The sequence below is a fragment of the Sorex fumeus genome, unplaced genomic scaffold (genome assembly GCF_029834395.1).
Source record: "Sorex fumeus unplaced genomic scaffold, SorFum_2.1 ptg000111l, whole genome shotgun sequence".
NCBI lineage: Eukaryota > Metazoa > Chordata > Mammalia > Eulipotyphla > Soricidae > Sorex > Sorex fumeus.
In genome coordinates, this window is record NW_026606168.1 from 10,021,145 (window position 1) to 10,036,572 (window position 15,428).

Sequence of the window (15,428 nt, forward strand, 5' to 3'; positions counted from 1 at the left end):
TGAGCATTGCCGGGTGTGACCCAAAAAGAAAAAAAAAACTTTTTTAGTGGTTTCCTGAGGAAAGTACAGCGGCTTCCTGCAGGAGCATAATTCAAAGACACTATTTTCCATTTTTCTTTTAAAAAAATCTATATTGTGAGTTAGAATATAGTACAGCAGGTAAGGCGCTTGCCTTGCACATGGGCCGACCTGGGTTCTGTCCCAGGCGTCCCATATGCTCTCCTCTGCACCACCAGAAGTGATTCCCAAGTGCAGAGCCAGGAGTAACCCCTGAGCACCACCAGGTGTGCCCATATTTACCCCCCAAAAAATTATGTTCTGGAGGCCAGAGGGGAAAAAATTTTTAGAATTAAGAATTTTTATGTTATTATTTTTTAAAATTTTTATTAGTGAAACACTATGAGGTACAGTTGTAGACTTACAAATTTTTGTGCTTGGATCTCGGTTATACAATGATCAAATACCCATCCCTCCACCAGTGCCCATTTTCCACCACCACTGATCCCAGTATCCCTTCCACCCCCATCCCCCCATCCCACCCTGCCTCTGTGGCAGGCATTCCCTTTTGTTCTCTCTCTCCTTTTGGGTGCTGTGGTTTGCAAAAGAGACGTTGAGTAGCAATCATGTTCGGTTTATAGTCTACTCTCAGCACGCATCTCCCATCCTGGGAAGATCCTCCCAAAACCCTTTATTTGGTGCTCCCTTCTCTCTCTGAGCTGCCTTTCCCCAAATGTGTGCAGCTGGGAGGCCAGAGAAAATGAAGGTGCTTGTCTAGTATGCAGCTGTGGCCACAACGCTGGTTCATATCCCAGCATTGCACATGATTCCCTGAGCAGAGTCAAGTATGGCCACTGAGTACCGCTAGGGTGACTCCAAACACTCAACAGCAGTACAGCACATGTGTTAAAATTATCAAAAATACAAAATAAAATCTATATGCTGGTCACCTAAATAATCCTGTACACTCCGTAGCTCCTGCCAAACAGCCACTTAGAATTGCCCTTCATTTCGACCTTTCACCTCTTAGCCAATTCTTTCAGGGTGTGTGTGTGTGTGTGTGTGTGTGTGTGTGTGTGTGTGTGAGCGCGCGCGCGTGCACATGTGCATCTGTGTCTGTGTGTTTTGCCAGGATCACTCTTTGTCCATTTAAAAATTAGGAAGGCATGGTCTTTTTCCCCTGGTGGCTCTGTCACTGCCATCTTCCAGAGGCCTATGGACAGCCAGGTAGGGGCCTGAAGTGACAAGACAGGTGGGGCCTCATGGGATGGGGGTGGAGCCGGCCCTTCCCCTTCCCCCCTACAAGACTCCCAGTCGCCACCCAGAAAACGGCCTCTCTGGCTCCTGATCAAGCTGCTGCTTAATGGCCATGATCCCAGAGACTCAGGAACAAATCTCGGAACCCAGCAGGTTTGGACAGAAATCCGTCCAGATTTAATTGTTTCAAATTTTGGAATTCCAAAATCGTGCGGCCACTACTGTGGCCATGCAACATCATATGTTATTCATAACCAGCAATAGAAAACAAATTGCCTATGGTTGCCTTTTCGGCAGATGTGCGTGTTAGGGTAAAATCTCAAATAATAATGATGGGTCTGGTGTCAAAATATTGAATGTAATCAAAGTAGAGAGAGAGTAATGTAGAGGTCATCTGCCCCACAGGTAGGGGGAGGGTGTGGGATGGGGGATATATTGAGGTTTTGGGTGGTGGAAAATGGGCACTGGTGAAGGGACGGGTATTTCATCATTGTATGACCGAGACTTAAACCAAAAACTCTGTAACTGCTCTCAAGGTGATTCATTAAATAAAAAAATTTTTTAAAAAATAGGAAGGCAGAGTGATAGTACAGCATGTAAGGCATTAGCCTTGCATTTGACCAACCCAGGTTCAATCCTTGCACCACATCTGGTCCCCTGAGCACCACCAAGGGTGCTCCCTGAACACTGAGGCAGAGGCAGAAATAAGCCCAAAATACAGCGAGTTGTCACCTAAATATATACACACATATAATGCATTCTAGACACTAGAAATAATATTTAGAAATATAAAATAAAAGAACATCATGTTTTATATGAAGATTTGGGCACAGGGATTTGGCTCTGTAATAGAGCACCTACCTTGAAGGTCTGAGGCTGAAAATTCAATCCCCAACATTTCCCATATGCCAAATGCTATATGGCAGCATTGCCGATGACTCCTGGTACCACCAAAAAAGAAGTGTGTGATCTCTGGCACATTAACCAAGTTTATACACAGGACACCTCTAAGCACACTGCTCGGGTACACATCTCAGCCAAGAGTGTGGAAAACCCTGCTCAACAACACCCAAAGAAAAGGGAGCGGAAATAACATTCTACTGAAGGACAATAAATAATATATAAATAAAAGCAGAGTATAACATGTTTAAGGATGAGAACCTGCCACAACAATAAAAATATCATTTCCACAAACAAAAATGTAGAGAGATCAAAATTCCTGCCAGAATTTTTTAAGGCTTCTTCAAAGACTGTGCAGGCTTTATGGAAATTCATATGAAATAAAAGAAGAAGGACCAACACATTCCTAAAGAAGTCTGAGGAAGAGTAACTTATTCTCCTATTTACTGAATCAGAGAGTAAAGCCAAGAGAATTGGGGCCAAAGTTATAGTAGAGCATGTAGGGCACTTGCCTTGCATGCAGCTGACTGGGTTCAATCCCCAGCATCCCTTCTTGTCCCCCATGCACCGCCACGAGTAATTCCTGAGTGCAGAGCCAGGAGTAACCCTTGAACATTGCTAGGTGTGATCCAAAACCAAACAAACAAAAAAGCCAAGAGAACAGAACCAAGACAGCACTGAGACAGGGAGAAGTGGCTATAAGTAAGGAACAACCAAGATAGCCCACAAATGGGCCAGAGGGATAGTACAGAGGGTAGGGTGCTTGCCTTGCATGCAGTGGACCCACATGTGATCCCTGGCACCCCAAATGGTCCCTCAAGCCTGCCAGAAATGAGCCTTGAATGATCTTGGCACAGAGCCAAGAGCCCTGAGCAAAAGTAAATGAGAGAGAGAGAGAGAGAGAGAGAGAGAGAGAGAGAGAGAGAGAGAGAGAGATCCCACAGTCAATTCAATTCAATATATCAGTAAATGCTGGCATAGTTAACCATACATGGGGGGTATTTCTGCCTTATACCACATACCAAAATCAAGTATAGATCAATTTAAGATGTCACTGGCTGTGTGTAATCCCTAGAACCCCTGTACTATCCCTACAGCTCGCTGTTTTTCTTTCAAACTTGTTGACTATTCTGGAGCCTCTCCATATAAACTTTGGGATAGTTTGCTCATACTTACAAAATAACAGGCTGGGATTGTCATTGGGACTGCCTTGAATCTACAGATCAATTGTGGAAGCACTGCTTTCCTGCCGATATTGGGTCTAGCCATGAATCTGAAGTATCTAAGTATCTACTTATTTCTTAAAAATGATTAAATCTTGCCATTAGGTCAATGTAGGGTGTTATTCTAAACAAGGTAAGTTGGAAAGAGAAAGAAAAGTCCCAGATGAATTCACACAAATGTGGGATATACTGGAACAGAGCAAAACCAAACGAATCCAAAGGTTACCTGAGGGCACCAGAAGAATGGGGTGCAGGGTGCACAGAGATGGGAGGGGCTCAAACACCTGGTGGAGGGATGGTAGCCCTTGGTGCTGGACAGGCTATGACAACTCACCTCTGAAAAGCGTGGACAAGGAATTCCCAAAACTTACATAGTGAAGCAAATCAATATTAGCATAATATTTAAAACTCTATCTTCTTGGTTTTTTATCAGATATTATTTTCTGGTAAGCTACCGAGAGTATCCCGCCTGCACGGCAAAGCCTGGCAAGCTCCCCGTGATGTATTCGATACGCCAAAAACAGTAACAACAAGGCACACAATGGAGATGTTACTGGTGCTCGCTCGAGCAAACTGATGAACAACGGGAGGACAGTGCTACCGTGCAGTGCTATTATTTCCCTTGTTTATATATTATACTTCTAACTAGTTATAATTTCTTCCCTTCGTTAGTGCCAGCATAAACTGTTGCATTTTGTTATTTCAATTTCAGATGGCAAGAAAGCAGTTAACCTTTTTGTATAGACCTGGTATCTATCAGTCACTCTGACAGCTTATTAGTTTTAGAAAATTTGTTAAGTGATTTTTAGGTCTTATTTTTTTTTTGGCGGGGGGGGGGGTTACCCACCAGTAGTGCTGAAGCTTTCCAGGCACTGTGGTCAAGAGTAAACCCTGATGCTGCTTGGTGGCGGAGGAGGCGGGGGAGGCAGCCATATGCAGCTGCTGGAGATTAATCTGGGGTCAGCAGCATTGCAAGGCAAGTGCCTTAATCCCTGTACTATATCTCAGCCCATAAATATGATTTTCTAACAGTTGTTTTGTTTAAATCAAGAGCTACACATTGCATCTGGCTATCTTAATTTTCTATATATCTATAATTTCTCCTTCCCTCATACTTTTCTTGCATTTTTATTGAAAAAATCTGCATTTAGGGAGAGAGAGAGAGAGAGAGAGAGAGAGAGAGAGAGAGAGAGAGAGAGAGAGAGAGAGAGAGAACAGCAGGAAGGGCACTTGCCCTTGCACACTGTCAACCCGGATTTAATCCCTGGTACCCCATATGGTCCTCTAAGCCCCCCAGAAGTGATCACTGGGTCTTGAACCTCTCACTCCTGGCCCACTATGAGCACAGTCGGGTGTGCCACATCCCTCTACTCCCTGCCACCAAAAGAAAAAAAAAACTGAGTTGTTATGATTGCCCACATTTGGTACTCTGACCTTTGTTTCCCTGTCCTGTGACTTATAGCCTGTTCCACCATAAACATGGCTGAATCCATAGTTCTTCAACACAAATACAAACACTTCCTGAATGCTTACTAGACCCATTAACCTTTGTAAAGCACCTGATACAAATGACCTTATTTAATCTGAGTACCAACCTCCAATGGCAGCTATTATCATTTGGAGTTTAAGAGATGAAGACAGTGAGACTAAGAGAGATCAAAGAATCAGAGCTGCAGTCAATGTGGGTTTGAACCCAAGACTACCTGATGTTAAAATCCACATTTCTGCCTTTATTACATCATAATGTTACTATGGTAGGGTTTCCCCACAGGTTCTCGCTGCACGCAAAGCAGAATTCCAGAGTGAGACACAGCGAGTGCAAAAGCGACAGGGGGCTGGAGAGAGATATAGCAGGTAAGGAGTGCTGGCCTTGCATGCAGACAACATGGGCTGGATCCCAGGCATCCCATATTGCCTTGAGCATCATCAGGAGTGATCCCTGAGTACCACCGAGTATGGGAATGGGGGGGGGGGGGAGGGGAAGGAGAAGAAAGCAAACAATTCCTACTGAAAACTGAAAAACGTACATGTTGCAGAGAAAAACACGGGAATATGCCAAAGACAATAGCGCCCACTGGGTTCTGCATGAACTCGTGGAAAGGGTCTAGGAGTGAGGGTTGGAATGGTCATGATTATGGGAGGTCTATTCTAGGAATAGTTATGCCTATTTTAATTATCAGACTGTCCCCCACTCCCCCAACTCCATTGTCTAGTCTTGTATGGCACTTCCGTAACTGTTATGATCATTTCAGACGTGGAATGGAAATAAAACTACGAGACTCACTTCTGTGCTGATGAGCATCGAATAAGCTGTAGGTCTTCGAGAGTCCATGGTAAGTTGTACTGTGCTGGGGCAAGTAAAAGGAACTCTAGAAGAGATGCTGGCTTAAGTTTGTTTTTCCAGCTGTAAAGCGGGCGCATGTGCTTTATTTTGCTCTTGGTTTATTTTTTGATAGGGGGTGGTGGGGGTGGTGAGGGCTTTTGAGGGAGGGGGCATACACAGTGGTGCTCAGCTTCCAGGGATCACTCCTGGTGATGCTCAGAGACCACATGTGGTGCCAGGGATCAAACTGAGCTTAACTGCATGCAAAGCAAGTGCCCTACTCACTGTACAATCTCTCTGACCCCAACACATACCCTTTTTGTGATTATGAACTTTAGGGGTTTTTTTTCCCCTATAGGTATTAAAAATGGCAGGGTGGGGGAATGCATTTCAACAGATCTAAAAGCAGATGCCAATAGTCAGGTTAAGACGCAGCTGTCACTCGTACATCGGTAACAGGCCCTTACTGTGCATGTGGGCTGTGGTTGCTGTTGTTACTGGCCCTGGGAAGTCACCTTCAGCCCTACCAAAGAACACATACTCCTGTTTCCTCTGTAACACTTAGGATGCTTCCAGCCTCCAGTAATAGAAAACTCCATCTCAAATGGACTCAACAGTGAGGATATTTATGATCTCACATAACAAGAAAGCCAGAAGTAGGGCGGCCCCGAGCCTGCTTGACTTACGGGCTCCCAGACCTCACCACAGCCCCAGGCTCACTCTCTCTCTTTCCTGGCCATCGGCACATGCTGGCGTTGGAAGGATGGATCCTGTCTCTTTCAAAGTGGGCTATTCTCAGCTTAGGTACCACTGGCAAATGGCACAACTTCCAGTGCAAACAATGGCAGTAAGGAACCGTTCCAGAAGGGTTTCAGTAGACGATCCTCAGGTCTCACCTCAGGCCAGTACTGGGTCAGAGGCCACCCCCCAGGCCCTCTTGGCCAGTCTGCAGGATGCCATTTCCCTTGCCCATGCTTGCTTTAAGAGTATACCTCTGAAAGAGAGGGATAGACATAGAAAGATTGCATTCATCTGGGGGATATAAAGTAACAAAATATGAGATTAATACCCAAGAATGGCTGAGATCAGCACCAGGAGGATTACTCCATAGCTTAGTGGCCAGCCGGGCATTCTAGAGGAAAGGGCAGCTCAGATAGAGAAGGGAGCACCAAATAAAGGGTGTTTGGAGGATCCTCCCAGGGGGGCAGATGCATGTCGAAAGTAGACTATGGACTGAACATGTTTGCCACTCAATGCCTCTTTTGCAGACCACAACACCCAAAAGGAGAGAGAGAACAAAGGGGATTGCCTTGCCTCAGAGGCAGGGGGGGATGGGGGGATGGGGGTGGGGAGGATATTATCCATGGTGGTGGAAAATGGGCACTGGTGGAGGGATGGGTATCTGATCATTGTATAATCGAAACCCAAGCACAAAAATTGTAAATCTACAACTGTACCTCATGGTGTTTCACTAATAAAAAAATATTTTAAAAAATAACTGTACTACACCTGCAGCCTATAACATAAGAAAATTAGACTTATCTTCATGAACTGTCTGACTCTTTTGTAGTATAGTGGTTGGCACATACTAGACAAATTTCTAAATAATTAAGTGATAAATATCCAAAAAAAAAAAGAGTATACCTCTGAGAAGGAAATAAGGTTACCTTTCTCTAGAGTGAAAAGCCTGCCTAGGTGTCTGTAGAGAGGCAGGAAGAGGGATGAGATGGATGTTGTGAAAACAAAGCCACAGTATCTACCCCACATCCCCAGTGGGGTCCACTTCACATGCCACTAAGAATAGTAAACATGCCTCATCCTAATTGCGACACCCATTTTCCACTTTCTAGCATCCAAATGGAAAGAAGGCCTCTCGGACGGAAGAACATACTGGCACATCCTCGGACTAGCAAAGGGTTAGTGTGGAAAATATATATAAAACTCAGCAACAAAGTGCAACCTGGGGCTGGAGCAATAGAACAGCGGGTAGGGCGTTTGCCTTGCACGTAGCCAACCCAAGTTCGATTCCCAGCATCCTATATGGTCCCCTGAGCACCGCCAGGAGTAATAGCTGAGGGCAGAGCCAGGAGTAACCCCTGTGCATCGCAGGGTGTGACCCTCCCACTCCAAAAAAAAACAAAAACAAAGAGTAACCTGGTTTTAGAATGTCTAAATGGGGGCTGGAGTGACAGTACAGCAGGTAGAACACCTGCTTTACAGGGGGCCGACCCAGGTTTGCTACCCAGCACCCTGTATGATCCCCTGAGCCCCACCATGAATGATCCCTGCATTCAGAGCCAGGAAAATGCCCTAGCACAGCCAAGTGTGGCCCCAAATGTACCAAATAAGAAAATGGAAATGTCTAAATGGACATTCTCTAAAACAGACATGGAGATGGTCACTGCACACAGATGTTCACCTCCTCTCTCACTCACTCTTTGGGAAATGCACATCAAAAGAAGCATGAGTTACCACCTCCCACCTGTGAGCATGGCCATTTGCCAAAAGACAAGTGCTGCGTGTTGGAGAAGATAGACACGGAAGGGTGCCCTGGGGTGCCATTACTGGGAATGTAAATCGCTGCAGCTTTCTGGAAGCAATATGAACGTTCTTCAAAGAACTGAAAATGGGGCCAGGGAGATAGCACGGGGTTAAGGAGCCTTCCTTCTACGGAGCTGGCTGACTTTGTTTCCCAGGACCACATGGTCCCTCTGAGTGTTGCGGGGGTGCAGCCCTAGCAGGGTACCCTGGGAAATCCCTGCCTCCTTGGCAGCACAGGGCCCAAGCACCACCATATCCTCAGCCTCTCACAGTGAACCCTCAGATCAGCTGGCCAGGAACAACCAGGGGTTGTTGCCCTGGGCCCCTGGGTGCTGCTTGGAAGGGCCAACACCCCTGAGCTCACCCTACTGAAAAATAGAGATTCCAGATGATCCAGCTGCCCAACTTAGCACATTTCCACCAAAAAACATTCATTTGAAAGATAGATACACACCTATGTTCATTGTAGCATTATTTACAGTATCCAATTTCTGGAAGCAACCTAAGTGTTCAACAGATATTGGGAAAAACAATGAATGATGATAAATATCATGTGGCCTATAGATGCAGTGGAATACTGTAAAGGACTCTATACACATGGGGCCTGGGAGAATAGCACAGTGTTACTCAAACTTTTTTTCTGACTATCGCTTCCAACCTTATTTGTTCCCTGCGGCCTCTGTATCCTATTGGTTGTCCACCTGGGTTTGTTCCACCTGTTCTCATATCATGCCCCTCCCCCAACTTACATAATTTTCTTCTCTGGCTTATTTGGAAGGCCCCATGGAAGTGCTACACTGGACATACAGCCTGTGGGTTGAGAAATGCTGGCTTAGAGTACCTGCCTTGTTAGCATGTGGTCATGAGTTCAAATCCCTGGTGCCCCCCATGTGGCAAACATAATCTTGGCAGCTCTGCTATCTGCAATCCCAGGAGCCTCAAGCATTTTCTGGCCATGCCACAGTCAAGTGTCAGGACCACAAAAAGGGATGTGACCCCTAGCAAGTACCACAAAAATAAAGATGTGGAAAAAGGAGGGCAGAAAGTAAGACCCCCTACAAGCATGTATGTGAGCCACACAGCAGTGCGACCTTCACTGTGTGAACACCACAACCTGATGTGCTCTCCTGCTCCCCACCAGCAGCAGGTGTGTGTGTGTGTATGTGTGTGTGTGTTGGGGTGGGGGTGAGCCCACAACAACAAAAGGAAGTGGGGAGGGAATGAAAATAAATCAATCAAAATTAAATATAAAATTTTGCCACTCACAGCAAAATGGAGGGAACTTAAGGAATTTAAGAATTGGATGATTTCACCCTGCAATATAAAGATATGAAAGCAACAAACAGGTCCAGAGAGAGACACAGGGTTAAGAACCTTTCTTTGGATGCAGTAAATTCAGGTCTAATCCCTGGCACCCCAGATATTCCCCCAAAGCCAGCCAGGAGTGATCCCTGAGCACAGAATCAGGAGCAAGCCCTGAGCACTACTGGGTGTAGCCCAAGAACAAACAAAAATGTAACCAAATAATAACTGAACTGATCGTTTCCTTCCATTATGTTTGAGCATTACAAATAAAATTAGGGAGGGCTGGAGAGACAGACAGCTCGTAAAGCACTTGCTTCGCTGGTAGCTGATCTGGATTTAATCCTCAGTACCCCATATGGTTCCCGGAGTCCCACAAGAAGATCTCTGAGTGCAAAGCCAGGAGTAAGCCCTGAGTATTACCAGATGCTTCCCCCAAATCAAAATGATTAACAAAAATTTTAATTAAGGACCACTGAGACAGTAGGGGGCTTAATACACTGGCCCTGCACTCTAGTGATCTCTGTCACCACATATGCTCCTCCAAGACCTGCCAGGAGTAACACCCAAGGGATCGTTTGAAGGTGATTCTGAGCACTGCCAGGTATGACCATATACCCCCAAAAATAAAATAAAATGAAACTGGGACTGGAGAAATAGCTTAATAATCTGAATGTACGCAGGCTTTGCTCACAGGAAACTCAGGCATGATCACTGGCAATGTTTGGTCCCCCAAGCACCACTGGGGGTAACCCAAAAGCCAAAATAAAATAATTTAATTAAAATCTTAAGGTCTGGAGAGCTGCTCAAAGACAGGAGCACACAGGTTTCACATGTGGGAGCCCTGGGTCTGAGCCCTGGCACTCCATGTTCTCCGGAGCACAGCTGGAAGGAGCTGCTGGCCATCACTGGGTATATTCCAACAACAAACAAGTAAAATACCAAAACAAAAATAAAACTGGAAAGTTTAAGTGCCTGACCTTCCTCACTCGTCCATTTATACTAACACAGCCCTCATGGCACAGAAAGAACTTTTTGGCAGGGATGGACCCTAGTGGTACAGCACATGGTGTCCATGAATGAGGCCTGTATCTGATCCCTGGGAAAGAGAGAAAGGAAGGAAAGAAGGAAGGAAAGAAATAAGGAAGGAAGGTAGGAAGAAAGAAAGGAAGGGGAAAAGGAAGGAAGAAAAAAGCAAGGAAGGAAGGAAGGAAAGTTACTCTTCATACTTCACTTTTGTTAGTTTAGTTTGGTGCTAACATATCCCAGAACTTGTACCTGTCTTTAGGGTTTGTTGAATAAATTCTTTGGCAGGGGTGAGGCAAGAGGGGTGAGGGGGCACACCCAGTGGCACTCATGGGTTACTCCTGGCTCTACACTCAGGAATACTCCTGGTAGTGATGGAGGGTTCATATGGGATGCCCAGTGTCGATCCCCATTTGGCCACCCGTAAGGCAAACACCCTACCTACCATACTATTGCTCTGTCCCTTATTGGATAAGTTCTTAAAGCTCTGCTTGGCAGTCAACTACAACTTTAACTTATACCTTTTTTTAAAGTTTTGGGCCACACCCAGCAAAGCTCAGGGGTTACTCCTGCTCAGGAATTACTCCTAGCAGTGCTCAGGGGACCACATGGGATGCCAGGGATCAAACTAAGTGGGTCACATGCAAGGCAAGTGTCTTACCTGCTGCACTATTTCTCAGGCGCCAACTTAAATCATTTCTATTCCTGCTTCCTTTTACAGTCTTTAGTCAAAGTCATGCTCTATTTTACCACTCCCAGACATTTTCCTTGTGGAAATCCACAAGGAATCCAAAACCAAAACAAAACCAACAAAAAGTTGGCACACGACCAATCATCAAAGCTTCTGCTATAGGAAACCCATTGCTAACAAAAATAAAAAAGGATAGAAAGCCATTACTATCCAATCTGAATGAAATTGTCATGATTATCTTCCATTATAACACCTTATTTCCAGTTTTCTCTGGGAAAACTGCTAGACTGATCTGCAAGCATCTCACATTAACAGAAGGTTATGACTTCTTACAAACACGTGATATAGAAGTCATCATGGGCTAGAGTAATAGTAGACAGGACAGAACATTTTCTGTGCATGCAGCTGACCCAGGCTCTATCCCCAGGACCCCAAATGTCCCCTAAGCACTGCCAGATATGAACCAAAAACAAACAAAAAGGTTATCATGGTGGCCAGACAGCTCAGGAGTCAAAAGTGCATACATGCCCTTTATAAAACATACTCCCACATTTATTTTGCATTTCTTTAGTACCTTTGAAAAAACTATTTTACATTTTCAAATCTATGTGTGATTTTGTTTCAAGTTTATCCTTCAGTACCCTTCAGTACCTGGTCTTGTTTTCAACCATGTTCATTTAATTTTGTTAGTGTGACACTGATTATTTCAAATACCACACCCAACTGTACAATGGATTTTTTTTTTGGTTTTCATTTTATGTTTTTATTGAATCACTTTGAGAGATACTGTTACAAAGTAGTTCATGATTGGGTTTTGGTCATGCAATACTCCAACACCCATCAGTGTACATTTCTCACCACCAATGGCAATAACTTTATTTTAACTTTTACATTCTTCAGCTCTACTCTAATTTTTAACCTTTTGTTGATACATTATGTATTTGTTTTATCTGATTTGTAATTTGAACTTTTTTTTTTCAAAAAAAAAACCTTGTTTTCAGGTAAAAACAAACAAACAAAAAAGTTCAAGCCTTGCATGCACAAAGGCCCAAGTTTAAAGCCCCAGTAACTCAGTATCTCCACATAGCCCTGCCAACCCCCAGCCCGTCAACCCAGTTGGTCAGGTAGAACAGTGAGTAGCTCCCTCTCAGTGGGGTTCGCTGAGCACTGCTTGGGAGGCTCCCAAGGAAGTGAACGAAGTTTGTTTGTTTGTCTTAAGTCCTGTATCTGTTATACAGGACATTTAGAATAATAATAGACGGGAATCTTGGGTAATGTGATTTAAACTAGTTTGGTCACACCCCATGCCCCCTCCTTTTTTAAAAAAATTTTATTGAATCACTCTGAGATAGTTACAAGCTTTCTGTTTGGATTACAATCACACAATGATCAAACACCCATCCCTCTACCAGTGCACGTTCCCCACCACCAATGTCCCCGGTATACCCCCCCTTTCCCACCCTCCCCATGCCTCCATGGCAGACAATATTCCCCATATTCTCTCTCTACTTTTGGGCATTATGGTTTGCAATACAGATTCTGAGAGATTATCATGTTTTGTTCTTTATCTACTTTCTGCACACATCTCCCATCTTCAAGCCATCATTTTCTTAGTTATACCTTCTCTATTCCAGCTGCCTTCTCCCTTTGCTCATTCCAGCTATAGAGCAATCTACCTGTCCCGTGTATCTACTATCCTTAGGTGTCAGTCTCATGTTATGTTGTTTTATACTCCACAAATGAGTGCAGTCCTTCTACGCCTGTCCTTCTCTTTCTGATTCTTTTCACTTAGCATGATCCTCTCCATGTCTATCCATTTATAAGCAAAGTTCATGACTTCATCTCTCCTGACAGCTGCATAGTATTCCATTGTGTAGATGTACCAAAGTTTCTTTAACCAGTCATCTGTTCTAGGGCACTTGGGTTGTTTCCAGATTTTGGTTATTGTGAACAGTGCTGCAATGAACATATAGGACCTCTATGCCCTTGACCTCTCTCCAGCACAGATCTTCCAGCCTGAAGAGGAGGCCCAGCCCATAATTCTCAACCACAGTTGAGAGTAGAGACCAACTCAGTTTCTTCTTTAATCTTGGGCCACACCCAGCTATATTTAGGGCTTACTCCGGGCTCTTTGTTCAGGGATCACTCCTGGCAGGCTTAGGGGGCCATATCGGGTTGCCAGGGATGAAACTGGGTTGGCGGGGTGCAAGGCAAGTGCCCTACCTGCTGTACTATGGCTCTCCCCGGCCCCTTGGCCCCCAAGTTGCTTTCTCAGTCAGCAGCTACAGTGCTGTCCTCCCTGAGCCTTGAAGAATGAACTACTTCCTGATTCAGCCTTCCTGCTGGGGAAGGGATGGTCCTGCTCAAAAGGACACCTTGGAAAGAACATGGCTCTCTTGGGGAGGCCCAAGGTGCAAGCAGAGAAGAGACTTCATAACCATTTAATGGATGGTCTTGAATAAGTCATAGCCCATGAATGACCTCAGCTGAGTCATTCCACCTCTCTGTGCCTCTCAGAACGCTGGAGAAAATCCTCACTTTGCACTTCCCAGGTTGTTGCAAAATTCAAATGAGAACAAGAATAGCAAAGTATGTTCACAAATGCAAAGTGCTGTTCTTTTCGAATAGAAATTGGTGGGAAGAAATCTTTGAGTTTTTTTGTTTGGTTTGGCTTTGCTTTGGTGGGAGGCGGGGGGTGTCACACTGTCGCACAGTCATGAGAGCTGGCGGAGGCTGCTTCATCTCCACTCATCCTTGCCTATTTCAGACAGAACTATGTCCCGGGGTCCTGCATCCCCAGGACTGCACCCTGCTCTGGTACTCATGCCCCTCTCTCATCCCATCCCCAAGATGCCAATCTCACCATAACGTAAAATACCGCATAGCAGCTGCTTGCAAATTTTCAACTGTGGAGACAAGTGTCGGGAACAAGAGTTACAGCCCAAGTATGCAGGAGGGCCCAGGGAGGGCAGCTAGAACTTCAGCTCATGAGAGGCCAAATATTTTCAAAACGCTTTTGTCCTAGGTCGCCCGACCCCACTGGCATGCTCCAGAGTGAAGATGGGATCTTCTGCCTTGGCAGCTCCCAAGTGCCTGGCAGAGCGCGCCTCTGCGCACGCAGCCCTGGTGAAAGGTACCGGCCCAATGGTGACAACAACCAAGCGGGTGGCATCTCGGGCTGCTCTTCACCCAACAAAGGCCCAGCTCCCTTCACCTTCGCGTTTCCATAGAGGATCCCAGAGGGCCCCCACCCGCGCCCCGAATGCCCCATCCCTGACACCCCCGAACACCCCAGCTCCCACACGCGCCCCTACCACGCATCTGCTCCTCCCCACGTGGCCTAATAAGCTCTCACGCTATTGTACCGGAGAGGACGTGCGCGCGGGGGGAGGGGGATGCTCCCTCCCGGAGACCCTCTCCCCCAAACTTTCCACCCCGGGTCCAAATCCACCCCGGATCGCGGACCGCTCCTCCCTCCTCTCCCCCACCCCACCTGCCGTCGGCCGCCCCGCGACCCCCGCGGTGCCCGGCGAGCCCGTTCTTCCCCGGCAAAGACGCTCACTCACCCGGCCGCCAGCCGGCACAGCTCCGCCACGCAGGTCTCCGGAATAACGGCCGGTGGGGCGGCAGCTTGCCCCGGGGCCGGCCCTCCTCCCCGCGGGCGGCGCGTCGGGACGCGACCGGGAGCCGCCACCTGCCGGGAGGGCCGGGGGCGGGGACGCCGGGCAGGGGTCCCGCCTCCGCGGCCACCGCGCGCCGCCCGCCCCGGACTACGCTTCCCAGCCTGCCCCGCTGCGGCCGCGCGCTCGTCGGGCGCCGCTCCCGGCCGGAGCCGCCTGTTGCTCGCCGCGCTCGCCCGGGCCGCGCCGCCCGCCCCGGCTCTGCGGCCGCGCCGCCACGGGGGAGGGGGCCACGGACGCCGCCGCCCGCTCGCCGGCTCCGGGATGGGCGCACGCACCGGTGAGCTGGCGCGGGCGGGCGCGGGGGGCCGGGCACGGCGCGCGCGGGGCGGGGGCGCGTGTGTGGCCCCGGGATGCGCGGCGCGGGGGTGGCTGCGCCCGGGCGCGCTGCTGCGGGGATGGATGCTCGGCTGCGCCCGGGTGGACCGTGGCCGGGCGCGCTGCGTGGACCGCGGCGGCGGGAGGCGCCCGCCGGGCTGGGGCTCCCA

General features: G+C 47.3%; 1 protein-coding gene across 1 annotated transcript in view; it reads left to right on the plus strand.

Annotated features, from left to right (window-relative positions):
• Positions 1-14,866: 14,866 nt before the first annotated feature.
• The window catches only part of TMOD2 (tropomodulin 2), a 51,430-nt gene continuing 50,868 nt past the window's right edge, over positions 14,867-15,428 (plus strand). Inside the window, exon 1 of the mRNA XM_056135425.1 lies at positions 14,867-15,220. The gene's annotated coding sequence lies outside the window, so the exon portion shown is untranslated. The remainder of the gene's footprint in view (positions 15,221-15,428) is intronic.